The following is an 18,825-nucleotide window of genomic DNA, read 5'->3' as shown; positions in this document are numbered from 1 at the left end:
TCCAAGCACATTGCAGCCTTTCCATAGCACAGACTCTCCTACAGAGACAAAACAACACAGCGCCCCAAAATCACACCAAATCTGAAGCAGAAAAGGTACAAGAAATGCCAAGAATTTCCCCCAAGGGCAACCAGATTCATCCACACATATTACTTTGCCATGGCCCTACTGCCCACACAGATCTCAGCTTAAGTTTGTTTCTCCCTGAAGCATATTACAAAATTCCAGCATCTCAGCCCTGTGAAACTCCCACCCAGAAACAGACGTGAGAGAACAGAGACGCTCAGGCTCCAGCCAGGGCAGAGCCCACGGTGTGAGCACTTGTTGCCTCCCACTGTGCCCACCAGTGGTCTGACTCCCAGCCGTGGTGAGCAGGCACAGAGACAGGAGCAGACAGACCAGCACTGCCCACTCTCACCGTGGCTCAGCAGAGAGCTCAGGGCTCTGGTGCTTCAGCCCTGTCCCTCCCCACCCCCTGCCCTGCTTGTTCCTCCTCAGGGGCACACAGCAGACTGCTGGACTTCTCTGTGCACAAGCACTGACATTACAGTTTCCCAGGCTGGTCTCTGCCCAGCAACAGCTGGAAGCCCAAGCGCAGGATTTCTCGCTCACAACCAAAGCACCACAGCTCGTGTGATTAACGCGTGCCAGGAGAGGGACAGGGCCGGGCTGATAATACACACTGTCCCCACTGCGTGACACACCAGCCAGCACAGTGCAAGACAAATGGCTGTTTCCTCTCACAGGTGCCAACAGAAATTGTATTTCAGACAAGTCAAATCCATCCATTCTAGTGAAATGCCAAAACATCCCAGTTTGGAAGCTCCATCTCCTTACTGACGGCAGTGAAAGAGAACAGCTCAGATATCAGTCACACAAGTTTCTTTTTGCTGTTGGTGAGTTACAAAAGCGTGTTCAAAACAGCAGTAAATGATCTGCCTAGCAATTCAGAAATATCTGCATTGGTTTGTGCCTCTGTTACAGAATTAATCTCCCTGGAGATCTTTTAGTGGCATGGACTTATACAAAAAGCAGTAGTACAAAATCCCACGTGGCACACAGTCAGCTTGTTTGTCACATGGGCTGCTCTCTGGAACCAAAAGTCTGAAATGCATCAGGATAAGACATTTGGGAAACAAGACCTCCAGCAATTTCTGTTTCTGCCTGATAGGAGCACACATAATATTACTGAATAAGACAAATTGGGATATGTCATAGCAAAAGTTATCTTCATGGCAAGGTGTCACCTGGATTGATTCTAACACCTTACAAGTTTCTGTTCCGGTCACAGAGTTAACCCACCTGCAGACAAGAGGAGAACACAATCTCAACGCTACCTAGTACAAAATGTTTCTAGCTCAGATGGTTTTCCCTATTGATGGCAGAGAGACACAGGTGTTGGGAATGCTGCTGCACACAGGCCCATGTGCATGTGGCCGCTGCCCCCACGACAAACAGCCCCAACCTGCTCTCAAGCTACCAGAACTGAGGACCAATAGTTACAGAAACTATTGCTGCTGCTGGAACTCTTCAAGGGGGAGAGGTGAAACCAAGATTGTTTCTTGCTCCAGGGGAATTCTTGCCTTTATTGCCACTTAATTCCACAAAGAGTAGCCACTGCAATTTAAAATCCTCTATCTGTGTTTTAACCTCTGTTCCCATGTGAGGATTTTTCCACGGCTGTTCTTGAACACCATGTTGCTCTGTCACTGTTGTTAAGCAGTCCAGTGAACACCGGGAAGCCATCCTTGCAGAGGTAACACTGCTCAGGACACCACCCAAGTCAGAGGATTGGGCTCCTGTCAATCAGCACTCTCCACGGGCTGGAATCCAAGTGTCTTTCCAGCTGCCTCAAAAGAGGGCAAACCTGGGCAGTTCAGCCCACCCAAGGGGGATATTTGTGAGAGGTGTAGTGAATGACCCATCAGAATTGCTCCACATCCCATTTTAACAGAGCTCAAGCTGGATGAGGTGAACGCCATCCAAAGTGATCATGTTTGAAAAATACATCAATCCAAATGCTGGAACACATTAGTAACACCAGGTGGAAAATTTCTGCTCTGTAGTATCTGCAAAAGGACAACACCAGGTACAACCAAACCCGCCCGCCACACCCACGCATTCCTGCTTATCAGCTCATGCAGAATTTCAGGCACCTTTCAAAAAGAAAACTGAAATTTTTCAGCCCATCAACCTCAAAGATTAATTACATTTTTAATTAAAATTAATGTTTTCACACTGAAATGGCCTTTACAATGTCCCTGTCGCACTGAAAAGAGAGGGGAGGTGAGGAACTTCCCTAACTACTGTTGCTACAGTAAACTCTGCTTCAAGGTACCCGTGCAAGAGCAGTGTCAACACATGGGCTCAGTCTTTAAATCTAGCTGAAATTTTAGAAATACTTGAGTTCACACAAAGAAATAGAAGCGTACCATTAACTGCCATCACTCCCAAATTATTTTTAATCACTCCTTACTCCATCTTTATTGTAATTATATGAGCCTTCCTGTGCAAAAATTGCATGACACACTATGCATGAATGACTTTTCATTAAGTGATCTCCTTCAGTAACTAATGGTCCTTCATTTAACATTAATGATGAATAAATCAATACATATAGTAGCTAAAGATATAAGTTTCTTCATATTCAATTATTGTCCACAAAGATGCCTCAGGAGGGCGTCCACAGAAATATTGGGCAGTTCTAGGAAAGGGTTAATCATCTCTCATGAGTCGCTAAGCAACGCTATTCTGCTCTTATGGCATGTTTTGCCAGACAGAGCTGTGGCAATGATACAACCTTTCTGCATCTTATCCAGAGAGTTTGCTGAAAACTTGCCTGCAAACAAACAGAACAGCAACCCCCTGCTGCAGATTTAAATTTAGCTTCTGGTGGCTATAAGTTTTCAAATTACTTTAGTACATTTAATTTTCTGTTCCAAACCATTTTAATATGACTTCAGTGATGGAAGAGGGGACTAACTAAAATGCAGCTGTAGAACTAAAACCAAAGAAGCCCCAATATTCAATACCCCACTACTAAGTCACTTCATGAGATGTGTCAAATACAATAAAAGAAAGCAAACTTGGAAGACTGCAGAAATTCAGAAGTCAGGTTCAGTCTTCAGAAATTGTCTCTTCTCCCTCCCAAAGGGGAAAGAGAACCTGAGGAGGGTACAGGCAGCTTCAAGCAGCTGCACTGGAGGTGCAACCCAAATCACACCAAGACTGCATCAATCATCAGGGGTTACTGAGGGCCAGTAATTCATAAATTCAGTCTTTTTTATTTGTGTTTATCTGGCTGTACATATCTGATAAACGCCTTAATCAGAGGGAAGGATGCATCCTATAATAAGCAAAGCCAAACAACAGGGATTTAAATATCCATGAGCCCTGGGGAAATACATTTCCAGCCTTTGAAAGTTAATTTCAGGGACTTGCTTCTGCAAAGACTCTGGGAATATTTAAACTCACACATGAACATCAAGATTGTTTTGGACAGGGCACATGTAAACCAAGCATATACATCACTCCTTGCCCAGCCTCAGTCATTTAGTCTCAGCCAAGCTCTGTGAAACAACACAAATAAAATCTTTGTGCTGCCAGCATTTTCTAGCAAAAACTACTAATCAGATTTTATGGAGCCAGGTTTCGCTTTGTTTCCCGCTAATTTCTTAGCTGCCTTATATAATAGACCTACTTACAGTAATATTCTGGTCTGTGCTTATTACAGGGGACGTATCAACTTACTGGGGCAGGAAAGATCTCGGCCCAAGCTCCTGGTTGCTGCCACTGAAGCTCTGGAACAGTCCAACACCATCCCCAGGAGCACAGGATTGGGAAGGCAGCCAGCAGCCCTGGAGCTGCTCCGACCCTCCTTTAGTCACTGTGACTGTTCACTAGCTCTTAACAAAGTAAAATACCCCAAACTGTTCTGGACTAACAGTTGGGTTGATGAATGCTGACAAGTGTACAGAGATGGTCAACAACTCTTATGACTAAGATCACTTTTACTTGGGAGCAGAAAGGAAACTGTGTAAAGCAGGTCTCTGAATAACGAGTTTGCCTTCTGGCAAGTTGCTCCAAGCAGGCTGGGATGTCTCCTTTGGAAATTCTGGAACTAAAGACAAGGTCTGTGTGAAGAAATATTACATCATATTACTTTGCTACATAATTGTTGCCTTAGACAACCAAATCACAAGAAAAGGGATGAAAACCTGGGAATTTGGGGAGTTGGGGGGCCTAAATCTATTGAGAAATAAATGATGCATCTAGCTTCACTTCAGTCTCTTAATGCTGATGCTGGTATTTGTTCCTTGGGATTTGTAAAGAGGTTTAAACAAGTGAGCATTTTTTATAAGAATACTGGGGTCTACTGTGTTAAAATAGCTTTAATCCCAAAAAAATCTAAAAATCTAAATTTCCTAAAACAGAATGACTCAAATATAGATGAAGAACGAAAAAACCTTTGAGTGAAGAAAGAGGAAAAAATCCTCCAAATACACACAAGTGTTTATTTTGGAAAATTATCGTGTAATGAACTGGGTTTGCTTTTAAAATACTTTGGATCTCTTGACACGTTTGGATGATTATGTGAGGGGAGGTTGAGCAGGCTCACAGCTAAGACCACAGCAGCTTCTGGATTTACAGCTGCACCAGGGAGACTCATGGGATGTCACTCCAGGCACTGGGAAATCTGACAGCAAAGGCAAACTGTGGGGAGCTGGCAGCACTTCTGGAAGCAGAACAAGCAGTTAGAAAGAAGAGCACAGAGTCAGGAAACCTGGGCAGAGGAAGGCTGAGGGTGTGCCAAAGGGGTAGGGTGGAGGTGTTCCTGATGGTTATTCCCCTCCTGCTCAGATGCAGGAGCACAAACTACAGCTGGGCACCACAGAGCCACCTCAGTCAAGGTCCTCACTTCACTGTACACTTGAACTTGGTGCTTGACTTGCAGGACTGATGGTATTTAAAATGCATAAGCAAGTTCTTTTCTGCTCTGGAAACAAGCCCAAGCTACAAAAGAGAAATTCAGCTCTAGCTCATTGAAGTCCTTTGAAGTCCTTGTATCTGTGGTTCAGTCCTTTTTTCAGCATATCACTTACCAGCCAAAGGAAACCTGTGTGTTTTTAAGCCAGGCTTTCAAACTCACTTCCTAAATCTTAGGATAGTTCATGGTGTTTTGGAGGGGACAACAAGCTTCCATGTCTTTAAGTGATTCCTTACACATCTGAAATGTGGTAAAACACCAAGTGCCCAGGAATCCAGTCAGACTCTCTCAGGTAGTTCTTGCAACAGGGGTGCACAGTGACTCACTGGCTGAGGAGTAGAAGTGAGTCATGAAGCAGCATTTCTCCTTACTGAGCCAGTGTCCTACACTGAGCCAGGGCCTCTGAACGACAAAGTTATTACATTACATTTCTGCTGCACTTTCTGAAAGGAGCTAATGAGATAAAGCTGGAGGGGAGAGCTCTGAATGCCCCCCTTGGAAAGGCAGGGCTCTCCACACACTGCCAGGGCCACTCTCTCACACAGGGGCAAACAGCCTGTAGCAGGGATGTTCGCTGGTGGGGCTGCCTGCTTTTTTGACAACATGAAAATAGAGCTGGAATGAGCCTCTGGAGGTCTTCTGCCCTCCTGAACAATAGTATTTGAAAAAATTAGTTAATACTATCTGAATTATTTCTTTGGGACCAGGAAAAGCATACAGACATCCTGAAAAACAGGAAATCTCAAGTAATGCTCTCTTGCATAAAGCATGTAGGTCACTCCCCTATCCCCCCCACAAGCATGTTGTAATACAGACAGACAAGAATTTGGGGCACAATCATTCCCTATATTCTGAAAAAAAAAACAAGCAAAACTGACAGCAGCTTGCTTTTACTCAGAAACAGCAAGGTAGTCTTTCTGTGTGCCATTAATTAACCTGTATTTTTTTCTAGCCTCATGCTTCCCTGTCAATCTCCTGTTTTAGTATCCAGATGAGATCTGGTTTAGCTCACATTTCCACAGAACTCCACAAACCCTCGCTCTGCCAGGGGGGATGGCTCAGAATATATGAAGCTCTCCTTGTGCAGTTGCTTCCAGCCATCTTCCACTGTAAACCTTCCCCAGGAGGGACTGGGGTAACCTGTCACCTGCCAGTTTAGCTTAGCTTAAAGGATGACTATTGAAGATAAAAAAAAAAAACTAGTAACCTAAAGTGCTGACTGATTTTATTGGGAAATAAATCGTAATTTCTTCAGCAGCTCTAAATTCTCCTAACCTGAAATTTGTTACTATACTTATAGATCCACATATAGCTACATTTGATATTTATGTGCAGTCTGGCTCCTTTGAGCCAGGGAAATGCCACTACATGGAAGGAAGCCATCTGTTCCAAAACAATCAGGTTGACCTTGTTTTCCAGCAGGCCTGGAGCTAAAAGAAAGGCAAGTCTTTATCTCTCTGAGGAGATAAGGTGCCATGCTCTTGAAATGCAGAACAGCTTCATGGGGACACTCAGAATCCCTGCCACAATGTATGGAAGGACGCAATAGGAAAGATGGGGCTGCCAAAGCAGGGGTGCAACAGGTATTTCCATCTTTTTAAGCATCAATTCTAGTCGTGATGGATTCTGAGGATACCTGCCCAGCACTTTGGAGAAACAGGGAGCAGTTAATAATTGCACCAAAGCCAGAACTACTCTTCTGCCTTTGGTACTATACCTGTGAGAGCAGCTTGTAGCTGATCTGTTGGAGTCATCTGATGTGCTGGTTTACATGGGACACAGAGCCCTTTTCAAATCCCAAGGTGTTGGATCAAGGATGGAAGCTGGAAAAGAAACTTATTTCTCACCTTAGAAGAAAACAAATGCATTCCCTCAGGCGTGGCAGAATAGGCATCTCTTTAAACTTCTAAACTTTTAAAATTTAACTTTAGAAGCTATTCTTTTTCTCATAAAAGAAACGAAGAACAGAAATATCACAATCCCATCTCTGAGTGCTCTGTAAATAATTAATGATGACACACCTAACGTAACCAGCTCTGGCATTACAAGAACTCCCCAGTGTTTTGCTGTGTGAGTAAGACATTGACTGCAGCCCTGGGGAGCTGGCAGGTTCCAGGAGCCCTGACGAGCTCTCCCGAGCACAAATTGAGAGCTCAGAAGCGAGCAAAGAAATCTAATGATTTGACCAGCAACCAATTGTGCTGCTTCTCACCCCATAACACTGTGATCACTAATGAGCACCAAGGCAGGCAAGCAGACAGGCCTGTGCTCTGGTGAGAGTGCCTGAGGGAGGGAGTACTCACCCTTTAATGCTCCAGGGCTCATACTTACCCTGGACACTGGCACAAGACCATGATTAATGTCAAAATCTACTGGACAGTTTCTGGTTACTGTTGACCTGGGCTGGGGAAAGACTCCTGTTTAATCACAGATTGTTTTGGTCCCTTGTGTTAATCCTTCTCCTCTTATTATTTTTCCAGACAACCTCACATTTTTGCTGAATACAGACAGCAAAAGATTAAATGGCTGGCTGAATCGGTTATTTTAAAAAAAAAACATCTTATACTTGCTTTGCAATTAGGAGAAAAAATGTGTCTGGAGAATATGGAAAATTTTCAAACTTGTTTTTAAACCTGCCATCCTTTTCCACAGAGAATGCTTCCAGTCATAGAAATGTCAGAGCAAAGGCCAACAGCTGTCCTCATCCACACGGCAAGGACTCCAGGAGAGGGAGCTCAGAGGCTCCCAGGTGCTCAGGATCACCTGCAGACTCAGGCTTTGGTGTCCCAGAAGATGTCTTGTTGCTGATGGCTTCTCAGTGTTGTAACACATCTCGCATGGCAAATTTCTCTGGGTGGCTTTTAGCAAACTCTTCAGAATTTATTGCTTTCTTTTATCCACATCGTCTCAAAAATCCTTTTCTTTTTTAATATGGTATTTGACTACACAATGCATCTGATTTCTCAGGGAACAACAGCTCTTCAGTAGGACCCTTTTTAATGAACAACCATTAAAAAAAAAGCATCTTTTGTAGAATCAACATTTGACATAAGGCCTCAAAACCAGTGTTCTTTTTAGATTTTAACTGCTTTCCTCCTTTTGATTTAGTTTTATTCCCATACTTTGTAAGTTCCTGTTTGATTTCCCCTATTTTCAATACTCCTCAATTTTTGCTAGCAACTCTGCTCTGAGAGATGACCTTCATTATTATTCTATGCCATACAATGCATACTCCATCTGTGAGCAACACGATTTGCTTTGCTGATACTTTTTCCCCTGCTAATATAAATAACCAACCTAAGCTGTGATATCCAAACTGGGCTCGATCCCACATCCCAGACTTAGTGGCTCGTGATGCTGAGGAATTCAAATCTCACAATATCAGGAATTATTACTAAAGCCAGGTATTCTTATAATGTCAATAATTTATTAGAATCACATCTTTCAATATGTAGGTTTCTCCAGGCCTTGAAATTATTAAGAACTTGAACAGAGGAATCTCAAAGGCTCAGAAGGCAAAAAAAGAAGAGCTCTAGGAAGGATGTGCCACAGGATCTAAGTTACAAATCATCCATCCTTGGACATCCTTTTTCTCAGGCTGAGATTCTATGGGGAAAAAGTCACTTGGTTCATGATCTCTGATTGCTTGTGACAGAGTTTATGCAGAACCTCTTGCTGTCGACACCTGTAAATTGAGCTCTACCCCTGCCAAAATCAATGCAAACCTCATTTCCTCCTGATCACACCTTCCATGGGTTTGCAGGGACAGTGCTCCCCACAGCAAGCAATGATCTGAGAAGCTGGAAATAACCTGCTCACTTACTACTTCATCAGTGCTGCTGCTCTGCTATGTGAAGTAAAAAATTTTCCCTCTCATGGTCCCAGTAGAAAGCAGGTCACCTTTGTGAAAAGGGCACAGCATTACTGGTTTTCCCATCCTGCTCTCCCACTTTAGTCCCAGTTTGTTCCCAATCTCTCCATAGCCAGTCTCCTGTGCTGTGTGATGGTACACAGCAATCTCTCATTCACTTACAGACAGCACACAAAACCTTAACAACCCCAAACTCACCACACTGACACATCAGCTGTCCTAGTCCCAGCATTTACCACTTCTCAGGGTCACCTCTGGTCCTCTTGGGAAAGAGCCAGCCCAGCCCCTGAACTCCTCAGCAGGGACATCCTGCTTTCTCAACTGAGCTAATTTCTGCAGGTCTGCAGAGAAGCCTTTCCAGCGTTCCTCTGGCCTTCCATTTGCCTCTGCTTCTGCTCCTCTTCAGAAGAGCTACAGCTCAGCTGCCAGTTTATCCTATTGCTGTCCCCATCCTTCTGGCTCTGGTTTCCCAGCTCGGGACAGTCATTCTGTTGCATCCCAGGTTTCAATTTATTCCAACAAACCCCTCTGCTCCCCAGTATAAGATTTTCATATAATCTCTGCTGGTCCTCCACTGCCCCCTAAATATCTAAATAGCCCCCATACTCTCCTACCCCACCAGGAAGCCTGTACCTGCCCAGGGAGCAAGGCCAGTTCTTCTGAAAGGGTCCAGACTGGCCATCATATCTGCAGACTGAGAAGTGGGCTCTGGAAATCATCTCACTGCAGAAATGGCAGATCATCAGCTACTGCAGTTCTAGGACAACTCTCTGTTTCCCGGTGATACTATCTGGTTTCATCTGCCAACATTTTTTTTCATCTATCAAGAATGGTGCAGCCCATTGAATAAGTGCATTTTATTATGATAAGAAGCTTTAGAACTTGGGGCTAATGTGTGTATGGAGAAATGGATACAATCAGTTAAAGTTTTCTACTAATCAATTCAAGAAGGCAAATGCACAGTTAATTGGCCACAGTGCTGAAAGAAGAAAAACATATTCAGTTTTCAACAAGTTGTTTCAAACTTTGCTCTTTCAATGGCTGTAGCTAATTAGGTTCTGCCTACATATCTGTGGGATTTCACAAGTCCATGAAAACAATGCCCAAAGACAGAAAGGTTTATAAGACTCAAATGGCTTCGTAGTGTGGGTTTTCTTTCTCATTATATATCTGACAGGCAGAATAACAACTTCCTACTCACACTGTATAGGTAATTAAAGTCAGTGTTTGTAAGCAATCCTACACCCCCCACCATCCCAGCACTCCAACTGGGTAGGCGAAGCTAAACCTAACATTTTGTCAAGGCCAAGCAGTATCCTTCTGTTCTAAGGCAGCTTCAACTGCCCATTAGGGGATGGGATTGCCCATCTTATTCTACCTCTAGGTAAAAGGCAGCAGCTCTTGTCTAAGACATTCAACCTCGAGAGGAAGAGCTGAGCAGTGAATAATTCACCATTTAGGTATTTATCCAGTTTGGATAAATGTTCTTGTCTAAAATAAGAGTCCTACTCATCCAAAGTGGAATCTAATGAACTCTTTGATCACAGCATGTTGGCAATTGAAGTTAAAGCTCATCACAATGATGAGTGCAACATCTCTTGTCAAGATACTGATTCAGCATTAACTCAAAATGATCCAAGTCACCCCCAGAAGGTGTTTATGAGCAGGAGAACCATCAGTGAACAAACCTAGACAACTCTGCTTCCTTTGACAATACACAGCTTTAGGCTATGAGACACATCAGAAATACAGCCTTCCAGTGAAATCCATGTCTTGCAAATGTCAAGGGCATTTGCTTCCCCAAGAACTCTCTTCTAGAAAACATGGGTATGGTTGAAGTGGTTGCAACAAGTGAAATGTAACTGGTGGTCAGAGCTCTATTACATAAGCTTTGCATGAAATTGTTAAATCATGTAATATGCTTGACTGACACCAATGACTATCCAAAAGCTATTCACAGTGGTATCAACAAACCAGTGAGATCATTGTCCTCCTCTCTCACTTCCCAATACCTGGATTCTAGCAGATCCAGGTAAATCAACTGCATCTTCATAATGAAAACAGAAATTTAATTATTCACAAGCATTCCCCTTGAGCTTTCTCTGGGCTTTTTGTGAATGATTAACAGAGCAGCTGCTCCAGACAGCACTCTCAATCCCTGCTTGCTGGCCTGTTAAAAGCAGTGACTCATCAGCACATGACGTCAAACCCTCCTCTCCTCTGAAATGGCAGGAAGGAGGTTTCATTAAAAAGATAAAAAAAGGTATCAACATAACAGCCTGAACTTCCTCCCAAACACATGGGGTTTGGTCAGGGGTCATCTCTGCTGCTGCCTGAAGAGCTACACTGTGCATATGCACCAACAGCTCCTTCAAAAGGGTAAACTTTCCTGTTGAATACTAAACCCATAAAACACACTTCTTCAAGCAAGTTGATTTATTAGAAACTGACTCAGAAATCAAAACAAACCCCCAGCATTAGGCCTTCTGGTAAATCCTGCTCGTGCATCCCGCAGGAACGCTTCCTGCTCAGTGGGCTCAGCAGGGCAGTGAGTGCACACCCTGTCCTGGCTCTCCCCACACTCACTGCGAGGTGGGAGGACTTTCACAAGATGTTGACACAACCCAAAGTGGCTGTTAATCAGTCCTTGAGATTACTCAAATAATACTGCCAATTAACACCCCATAAGGGTGCCCAAATAGACAGGCAGAGAAGCATCAACAAGGCCAGTGCTGCCAAAATCCAGATCCCCTGTCCTCTATATGTACCCTGCTAAGGTTGTGCTGAAATGTGCAGACATCCGAAACCTCATAGATGAACACAGCCCTGGATTTGTAAAAAAACCCTGGGTCTGGTGCCATCGCAGTTAAAAGCAGAGGTAGTAACCTAGAAAGGAGCTGTTTCTCTGTAGTTAAAATTCTGGTTTTTACTCCAGGCTGCAAGTCCTGTCTCATGGACCACGACATTTTACCCAGAAAACCTGCAAAGTGATGGAGAGGGGAACAAGCCGGGTAACTTGAGATTTAGCCTTAAACGGGATTAATTACTAACATCTGTGATACCTTATTTTCTCTGCTAGCTTTAGGCAGCACAGCCAAGCCCCAGCCTCCTGCAAGCCCAGCTCCCGCGGCAGCGCATCCCAGACAGCAGCCGCTCCTCAGCTGGGAACGGCAGGGCAGGGCAGGAGATATATTTAGCTCCGGTCCCGGCTGCAGCATCGCTTACAGCTCGCGACTCCTGACTTCCCCAGCACAGCGCTGGAAGTAGAAACACTGCTGCTGCCTCAATCTCTTCACCAAAGGCAGTCAATTAGGGAGTAGAGTGAGGTTTGGAAAGAGCACATGGCAGCGTTTGTGCCAGAGATGGAGAATGCAGCTGGAGAACGGCTGCGCTCCCACCTGCGCTCCTTCCCCTCACACCTCCTCAGGACACAGATATGGTATGAAAGCCACGAAATGACTGACCAAACACATATCACAGAAAAGGTGCCAGAAACACAGTATTACACGCAGGCTGAGAGTTGCCATGACAGCGGCCTCTGCCCAACACACTTTTTATTTAAAAATAATCAACGCTGTCTTTCTGTCATTCTGGGGTGAAATGGGTTTCCTGTCCAACCTTTTGGCTGTTAGTATTCTTAGCCTTGATTCAGTTTAACTGCTCATTTTTCTGTGGGGTCTCTGTCTATCTGCAGTCCAAATCAGAAGTTTTCTCACATAGATATGCAGCAAAGAGATGGAAAGTTCACAGCAAAAATGTCCCCTGGGTGTCCAAGTTAACTCCGGACAACAGAGCACATCGAAATGGGAGTGCTCATCTTTCTAGAATCAATTAGCAACAAAGGTGCCAATAGACTTGAATTTTGCATGTGCCTCATAATCTTGTATTTGGACCCTAAATAACATTTCAGTTTGCAAAAGCACCAAGCTGCCATCTGACAGCTGCCATAACACCCTATGCAATTACTTAGGGACAAGAAATGGGGAATACAATACCAAAAATGTGGTCATTCCTCACACAAGACTTTCCAAAAGACTTTGCATTCTTGGCAGAAGCACACACAGAAAAGAGAAGAGAGGAGAAGGTTGCAGAAGTGCTGTCAGCAGGAGCTGAGGGCTGAGTAGAACAGAGCTCCTGGGCTCCACTGCTCTGCCTTCCCTGGAGAGACAGAGCCTTTCCTTCCCTCCGTAGAAAGTCAGTTAAAAGTCAGTAGAGAAAGGAAGAGACGGGAGATGAAGGGGAGTTTATGTAAGAACAGACATCACGAAAAAGAAAGGAAGAAAAACAAGTTTGGAGAAAACTGGGAAGATTTGCAAAAAAGTGGTAAAGAGAGTATGGGGCAGTGGCCATCCAGAAATAGAAAGCAGAATGAGTGAAAGCTGTGGATAACACCACTAAAACTATCCCTCTCCAAATGGTGTGGAGACTGCATCTGAAGATCCTCTTTCTCATACCTCCTTCTTACAAAAGTCTCTCCTCTGGAGTAGGGCTCACCTTCTTTGCCCTGCTCCCTGCTCCTGCAGGGACACTGGAAGCGGGGGAGTCTGCCTTCACTCCTGCCACCGGCTGGCACCAAGGACTTCTCTAATGCTCTTGGCTGCCACCCCTGACTAAGAGATCTCCTGCTTCCCCAGGCTGTGCCAAGAGAAAGTGGCGTGCCAGAGACCTGGAGGACCTCCCTCCTGCTCTTGGCCAGGATCACCTTGGAGTAGAATGGGAGCAGTAAGCACTTTCACTCCTGTCTACCTGTGCCACGCTATTGCTGCTTGGCCTCAAACATGCAGCCTTCAGCAGCTACAGAAACTCATTACTTAAAAAAATTACAGAAACCTCTTAACAACCCCATATTTGCCAGCAGTACCTTCTTATAAGAAAACGTGGTATTTTCATTAAGGAACAGAAGGAAAACAGAGGTTCTCATCCATCCCTCTTTAAGTACCCCTTTGCTTTTCTGTTAGTTTTTTCTGTTACTGGAGATATTTAGGGTCTTAGATATTCCCCATTCTTCTGCTCCAACATGGCTATAATATTTAGGAGAATCTTTTTCACACAGGATGCACAGGTTGCTCTGATTTGAATTTGTTAGAAAAACATCACTCAGATACGATTTAAATCAGCTGATCCTGCCTGGGACTGAAAGATGAACAAGAGTTCTTGAGGTCCCAGTCTTTCCACTTTTGTGCCAGACTTAAACATAAATGCTGGAGTATACATAACAACACAACTTTTTTGGCATATTGATTATTTTCATCATCATTCACTGAACTGTCATGGTAAATGTTGCTGTTTCCTCATATTAGCCCAACCAGAATGAATCAATGTTTTATCATATTTAAAAATAATGTATGATATTTCATTGCCCTCTGCAGTACCTCTTTGCCAGCAGAACATTCTTGTCATTGCCAACACAACACTCTGTGTCAGCCATTGCCAAACAAGAACTGATTACCCAAGCCAGTTTTCCCTCAAAGAACAAGGAAGGACCACCTTGTCCCTGACAAAAGAGACCAGAAAAAACCCTCCTTCATCCCAAATGCAGCTGTCAGCTTACACACCCAGCCAATTCTTTGTTGTTTTTCCCAGAATATTTCCTTCTTGCCACATCATCATGTTGTGCTTTCAGAGTTGTTATCCAGCATAATACTCATCTAGGACCACATCCCAAGCCCTCCTGAGAAATAAAAAAGAACAGATTCTTTCACCTGAAACTTCTGTGGAGATGTTCCTCTGTGACTTGTCATTGTTGGCTCAGCTCAGCTAAGGCTGACTCCTCACTGTGAGCTTGCAGAAGGACCCTGAAGCGTGATCTCCACAAGGCAGGGAGACTTAAAGCCTCTGACAATTTATTCATGCAAGATCCTGGTTCAGAGAGCAGCTGAAACCCTCAGCAAGTTCTAATGAATTTGTCACCCTGTGTAACTGGGGATTCTACATTCAGCATTGTTTTTCACAACAGACACACCAAATTGCCTCTGCAGGAAAAAATCATCAGCACTCTTATTCTCCACTGCAGAGCCTGGTGTGTAAAGACAGATGCTGGGTTTGGAGTAGGAACTCCAATTTTAAAAGGAGATGACAGAATGCTGAAGTCAACTTTAAAATACCTTCTGATCGTTCCCCCCCACCAAGTTTCCTTTCAGCATTAGAGAGCAGCAGTTTTACCACACTGATACACAGGGGTAACCAGATTTTTCCATATGGGTAAGTACACAGACATGTTCCTGACCTCATATTCCTGCACTGTCTTTGAAACCTACAGCTACAATCAAAGGTAAAAGTCCTCAGCCAAACTGCTACTGTCCCCTGCCTTACTGGGGGGCATTCCAGACCAGCCACAAGTTTGTTTTCAGTGTGTCCCTTCCACAAAAGTTGTAGTGTACTGGGAAAGAGGAATGCAAATAAGATGCTATCTATTTCTAGACAGCCGAAGGATTAGCTCTTAACTATTTTCTTTGCATGAAAACATGTGGTTACAAGAGCTGTTGAATGAGTAAATAAAAAGATAAAGTTAAGTGAACCAGATAACAGAATTTGAAATAACTACAATTCATGATAATATATACTGCTGGTCTTGCTTAGGCTTTGCTAATCACTAATTTGAAGAATAGGTTATTCCTTTCCCTTAGCCTGTGTCTCATTAGTCATGTTCCAAGGCAACAGGTTTCCATGACAGCAAACATTAACTCTCTGGGAGCACAGCCCGTTATTTCTGCTACGAACACTAAGCTTTCACTACTATACTTTAACCTAGACCAGCTATCTTCATGAAAAAAAAATCCCTGAAATATCCTAACAGACATTTAAATCAACAGCTGTATTTTATTTGTACTGTGACCTTGCCAAGGAACATGCAGGCTATTGAATTTAGTAGGAATGTCATCAACTCCCCCAGAAGGATGCTGTTACCTGGTCTGAGCTCACAAATTCTGGCAGCCATCTAAATTGAAAATACAATGATGCAAGATGATGATGCAGACTCCATGCTCATAAAGACACTGGATAAAGTTAATGAAAACCCCACCATAGGGATTAACTGCAGAACTGAGACCTTTGGGTTTAGTCATCTTATGCAGGGTGAGAGCAAAATCCCCCTCACACAGGAGCTGTACTGACAGAAATATTTTCAAACGCATTTTCAGTGGAGCAGAACGTCATGGACAGGCAGGGATAGGAGTTCTCTCTCTGTATGAACTGTTATTTTGAGGGGACTGTTAACTGAATGTCTCTGGGTATCTTTGAAAGCCCCACTCACAGTTACACTCTTGTAATCTTTCCTTATAAACCAGTCCCTCCTGACACCTAATGTACCGGTTTTGCACGCTGTATTACTCCAATACAGCACAGTGCTAAGCAGAGGATAGAAAAATGTGTTATCTATGCAAAGGACTGTAAAATAAAGGAAAAAAATGGTAAATCATCCTTTTATAAGTACAGCATTATTCTGTCCAGTGAAAATTCAGACACAGACTCACATCCAAACTTTACTGTAAGTTTCCCACCTGAGTTTCTGGAAGCACAGCGGGGCTTCGCAGGAGCAGTGAGGGGGACACGTTCAAGATTCCCTTTCAGTGGCTCTTTGTTAAACAAAGGATGATGGGAGGTAACCTAAATGTCAGTTTTTTTCCTACAGTTATTCGTAAGAGTTGACACCTTTTAATGAGCCATTACACTCAGAAATTCATAATGAAAAAAGAAAACAAAAATTATAAAAATGGATCCTATGAGATCCTGCCACTCTTGCCTCTCACTCATGATGATCTGTCATACTTTTAATATTCCTTTTGACATTATTACACTTATTTTTACCCCAGTCTAATATCTGTCTCTTTCTTTTTAATTGCCATCATATGTTCAAAGATGTCACAACTCCTGAGTTGCAAACAGTAGCAGACAGAGAACCAGCTCTGTCCCAGCTGGTGAGTAGTAAGATCACAAGAAGAATCCTCCAGGCAGAGATGCCCGTATGAAAATCAAGCAGCTCTTTGTTAGATGCAGCTGGCAAAAGCAAGGAAGGGAATCTAGGCTAGCAACATGACCGTGATTCATGGTTATTTTAGTAAACACAACTTTGGAAACTAGGAGATAAGTACTTGAGGCTTGTCAGCAAGGTGAGAGTTTAGGTAACTGCAAAAGATGAGATTAAATGGGGAAAACTGTTAAGGAATCTGCTGATACCTTTTTGGATAATAATTTCATAAAGTCATCTCAGAAAACTTTACACTGAGCATTGCCTAGTATAGTCAGGCAAGTTGAAAAGAGCAAATATAAATGAAATGGGCAATGCTTCCCAGCTCTGTCAATTATGTACAAAGATACGTGCACCTCCTGCTCTAAGAAAAATCAAGGAACTAAGATAACAAGAGAGACATCAATCTTCTGATGAGCTCTGCTCCACAGTGCACTGATCTGTGCAGAGTCCTGTTGGTGGCAATGGAGTTCCACAGAGATGGAGACACAGGCATTCTGACAGTGACCTAAGGGTAACCCGACAATAACGGGGTTTCATTTGTGCTTCTTCCCTTTGGGAAAGTTGTGTTGAGCTGAATTCCATTACAAAACCATTCAGGTGAGTAATCCCTTTCTCACTGAAGATTGTAAAAAGTATAAATACAAGTTTTATGCTTCCAACCAATCTGGTTTTAAGTATGCCATACATGCAGGCTGACACTAGCAAAACTCACATTAATTAATGCTCCCCTGCCTGCTTTGTGTAGCCCACCTGTAGGCAACAGGAAACTGAAGACATTTCTTAGAGCATGAACATAATTTAGCAGTTCTTTAGAGTACTTGACATATACTTTCCATTCAATTTTGTAGTACAAAGGCAGGTGGCACAACAAGCACACCATATTCCAATAAACTTTTGCACTAAGCAAGGAAACCATACTAATTCCTTCACACTTCTCAAGTTGAGACTGGATACATCAGTTTGGCAATGCTGTTCATTTCAGATGCTATACTGACATGGCTAAGTACCCCTAGCTAGTCTATTATTTTTTTTCCATAAGGAATTCTCCTTCATTTGAAATTACAGGGAAAGAAGTCTTCTAGCTCTCCTTAGAAAAGACAGGTTTATGATATCCTTATTCATACCAAAAATTTTTTTTAAAATCTTATTTTGATATAATCCAGAATTCAAGCAACATGACAGTTTCAAGAGTCAGAGAATCACAGCATGGCTCCAAAAAGGAGAAAAAGCAAATCAAACTACTGATAATTTCACTGAATAGAAGTCACTTACAAAGAGCAGAAGGAGCCTTTTTGTACATTCTGAAGTGGTTTCTTAATCAATTAAACACTCTACTTTTAAAAACTTCATTTCAAACCATGAGAAAATAATATACAACTCATACAATTTCATTAATTTACTATTAAATTGGATGTCTTCAGAGCTATTAAAAGCCCTTCAGCAATTTCACTATTTTTTCAATGCTCAAAGTATCCCTTTGACATCAATGCAGAGAAAACAGATGGATAAAGTAATTATAAAAAGAGCAACATGATGCTATGAAGCAGCTTGTCACAGTTTTACTATCAGACCAGGAAGCACAGGCAGAAGAGGGGGCTGACAATCAGCACAGTTGCTGTGTTAGGTCAAAGTGCCCCCACCCTCCAAACAACCCCTGTACCCCTCCCTGGGAAGATACAAACGGACTAGGAAAGGAGGAGCAATGAAAAAAATCAAAGTAAGCATGCAGGACATTTAAAGATTAGAAAAAGCCCTGAAAGAAAATACTGACTGTACACCCCAGAAATCAAGGAAATATATCTTGACTGGAAATGTGAATCAGTGCTTGGATCATTCTGGCATATTTGTCTGATAACGTGCCTAATTTTTGTACAGGATAATTTTATGATTTGACAGAGACAAAACATCTAGCTGTGAGTTATGGGCTAATAAAGAGAATTTCCCTGAGCTTTGAATTCTGTTAAAGGAGGAAATTCTCTCTCCAAGGAAGCCAGTTCA

At 43.0% G+C, this 18,825-nt stretch overlaps 1 protein-coding gene and 1 long non-coding RNA gene across 2 annotated transcripts in view; one reads left to right on the top strand and one right to left on the bottom strand.

Annotated features, from left to right (window-relative positions):
• Positions 1 to 4,233, top strand: part of LOC127468378 (uncharacterized) — a 102,257-nt gene extending 98,024 nt beyond the window's left edge. Inside the window, exon 5 of the long non-coding RNA XR_007903545.1 lies at positions 3,734 to 4,233. This is a non-coding gene — a long non-coding RNA (uncharacterized LOC127468378). The remainder of the gene's footprint in view (positions 1 to 3,733) is intronic.
• Positions 1 to 18,825, bottom strand: part of SCG2 (secretogranin II) — a 55,477-nt gene that overhangs the window by 19,004 nt on the left and 17,648 nt on the right. The gene's annotated exons all lie outside the window — the stretch shown is intronic.

This window comes from Manacus candei, unplaced genomic scaffold (assembly GCF_025592945.1).
Source record: "Manacus candei isolate 608988 ecotype Guabito, Panama unplaced genomic scaffold, ASM2559294v1 h1tg000015l, whole genome shotgun sequence".
Taxonomy (NCBI): domain Eukaryota; kingdom Metazoa; phylum Chordata; class Aves; order Passeriformes; family Pipridae; genus Manacus; species Manacus candei.
Note: the sequence above shows the minus strand (reverse complement) of the source record. Positions and strands in the feature narration are given on the sequence as shown.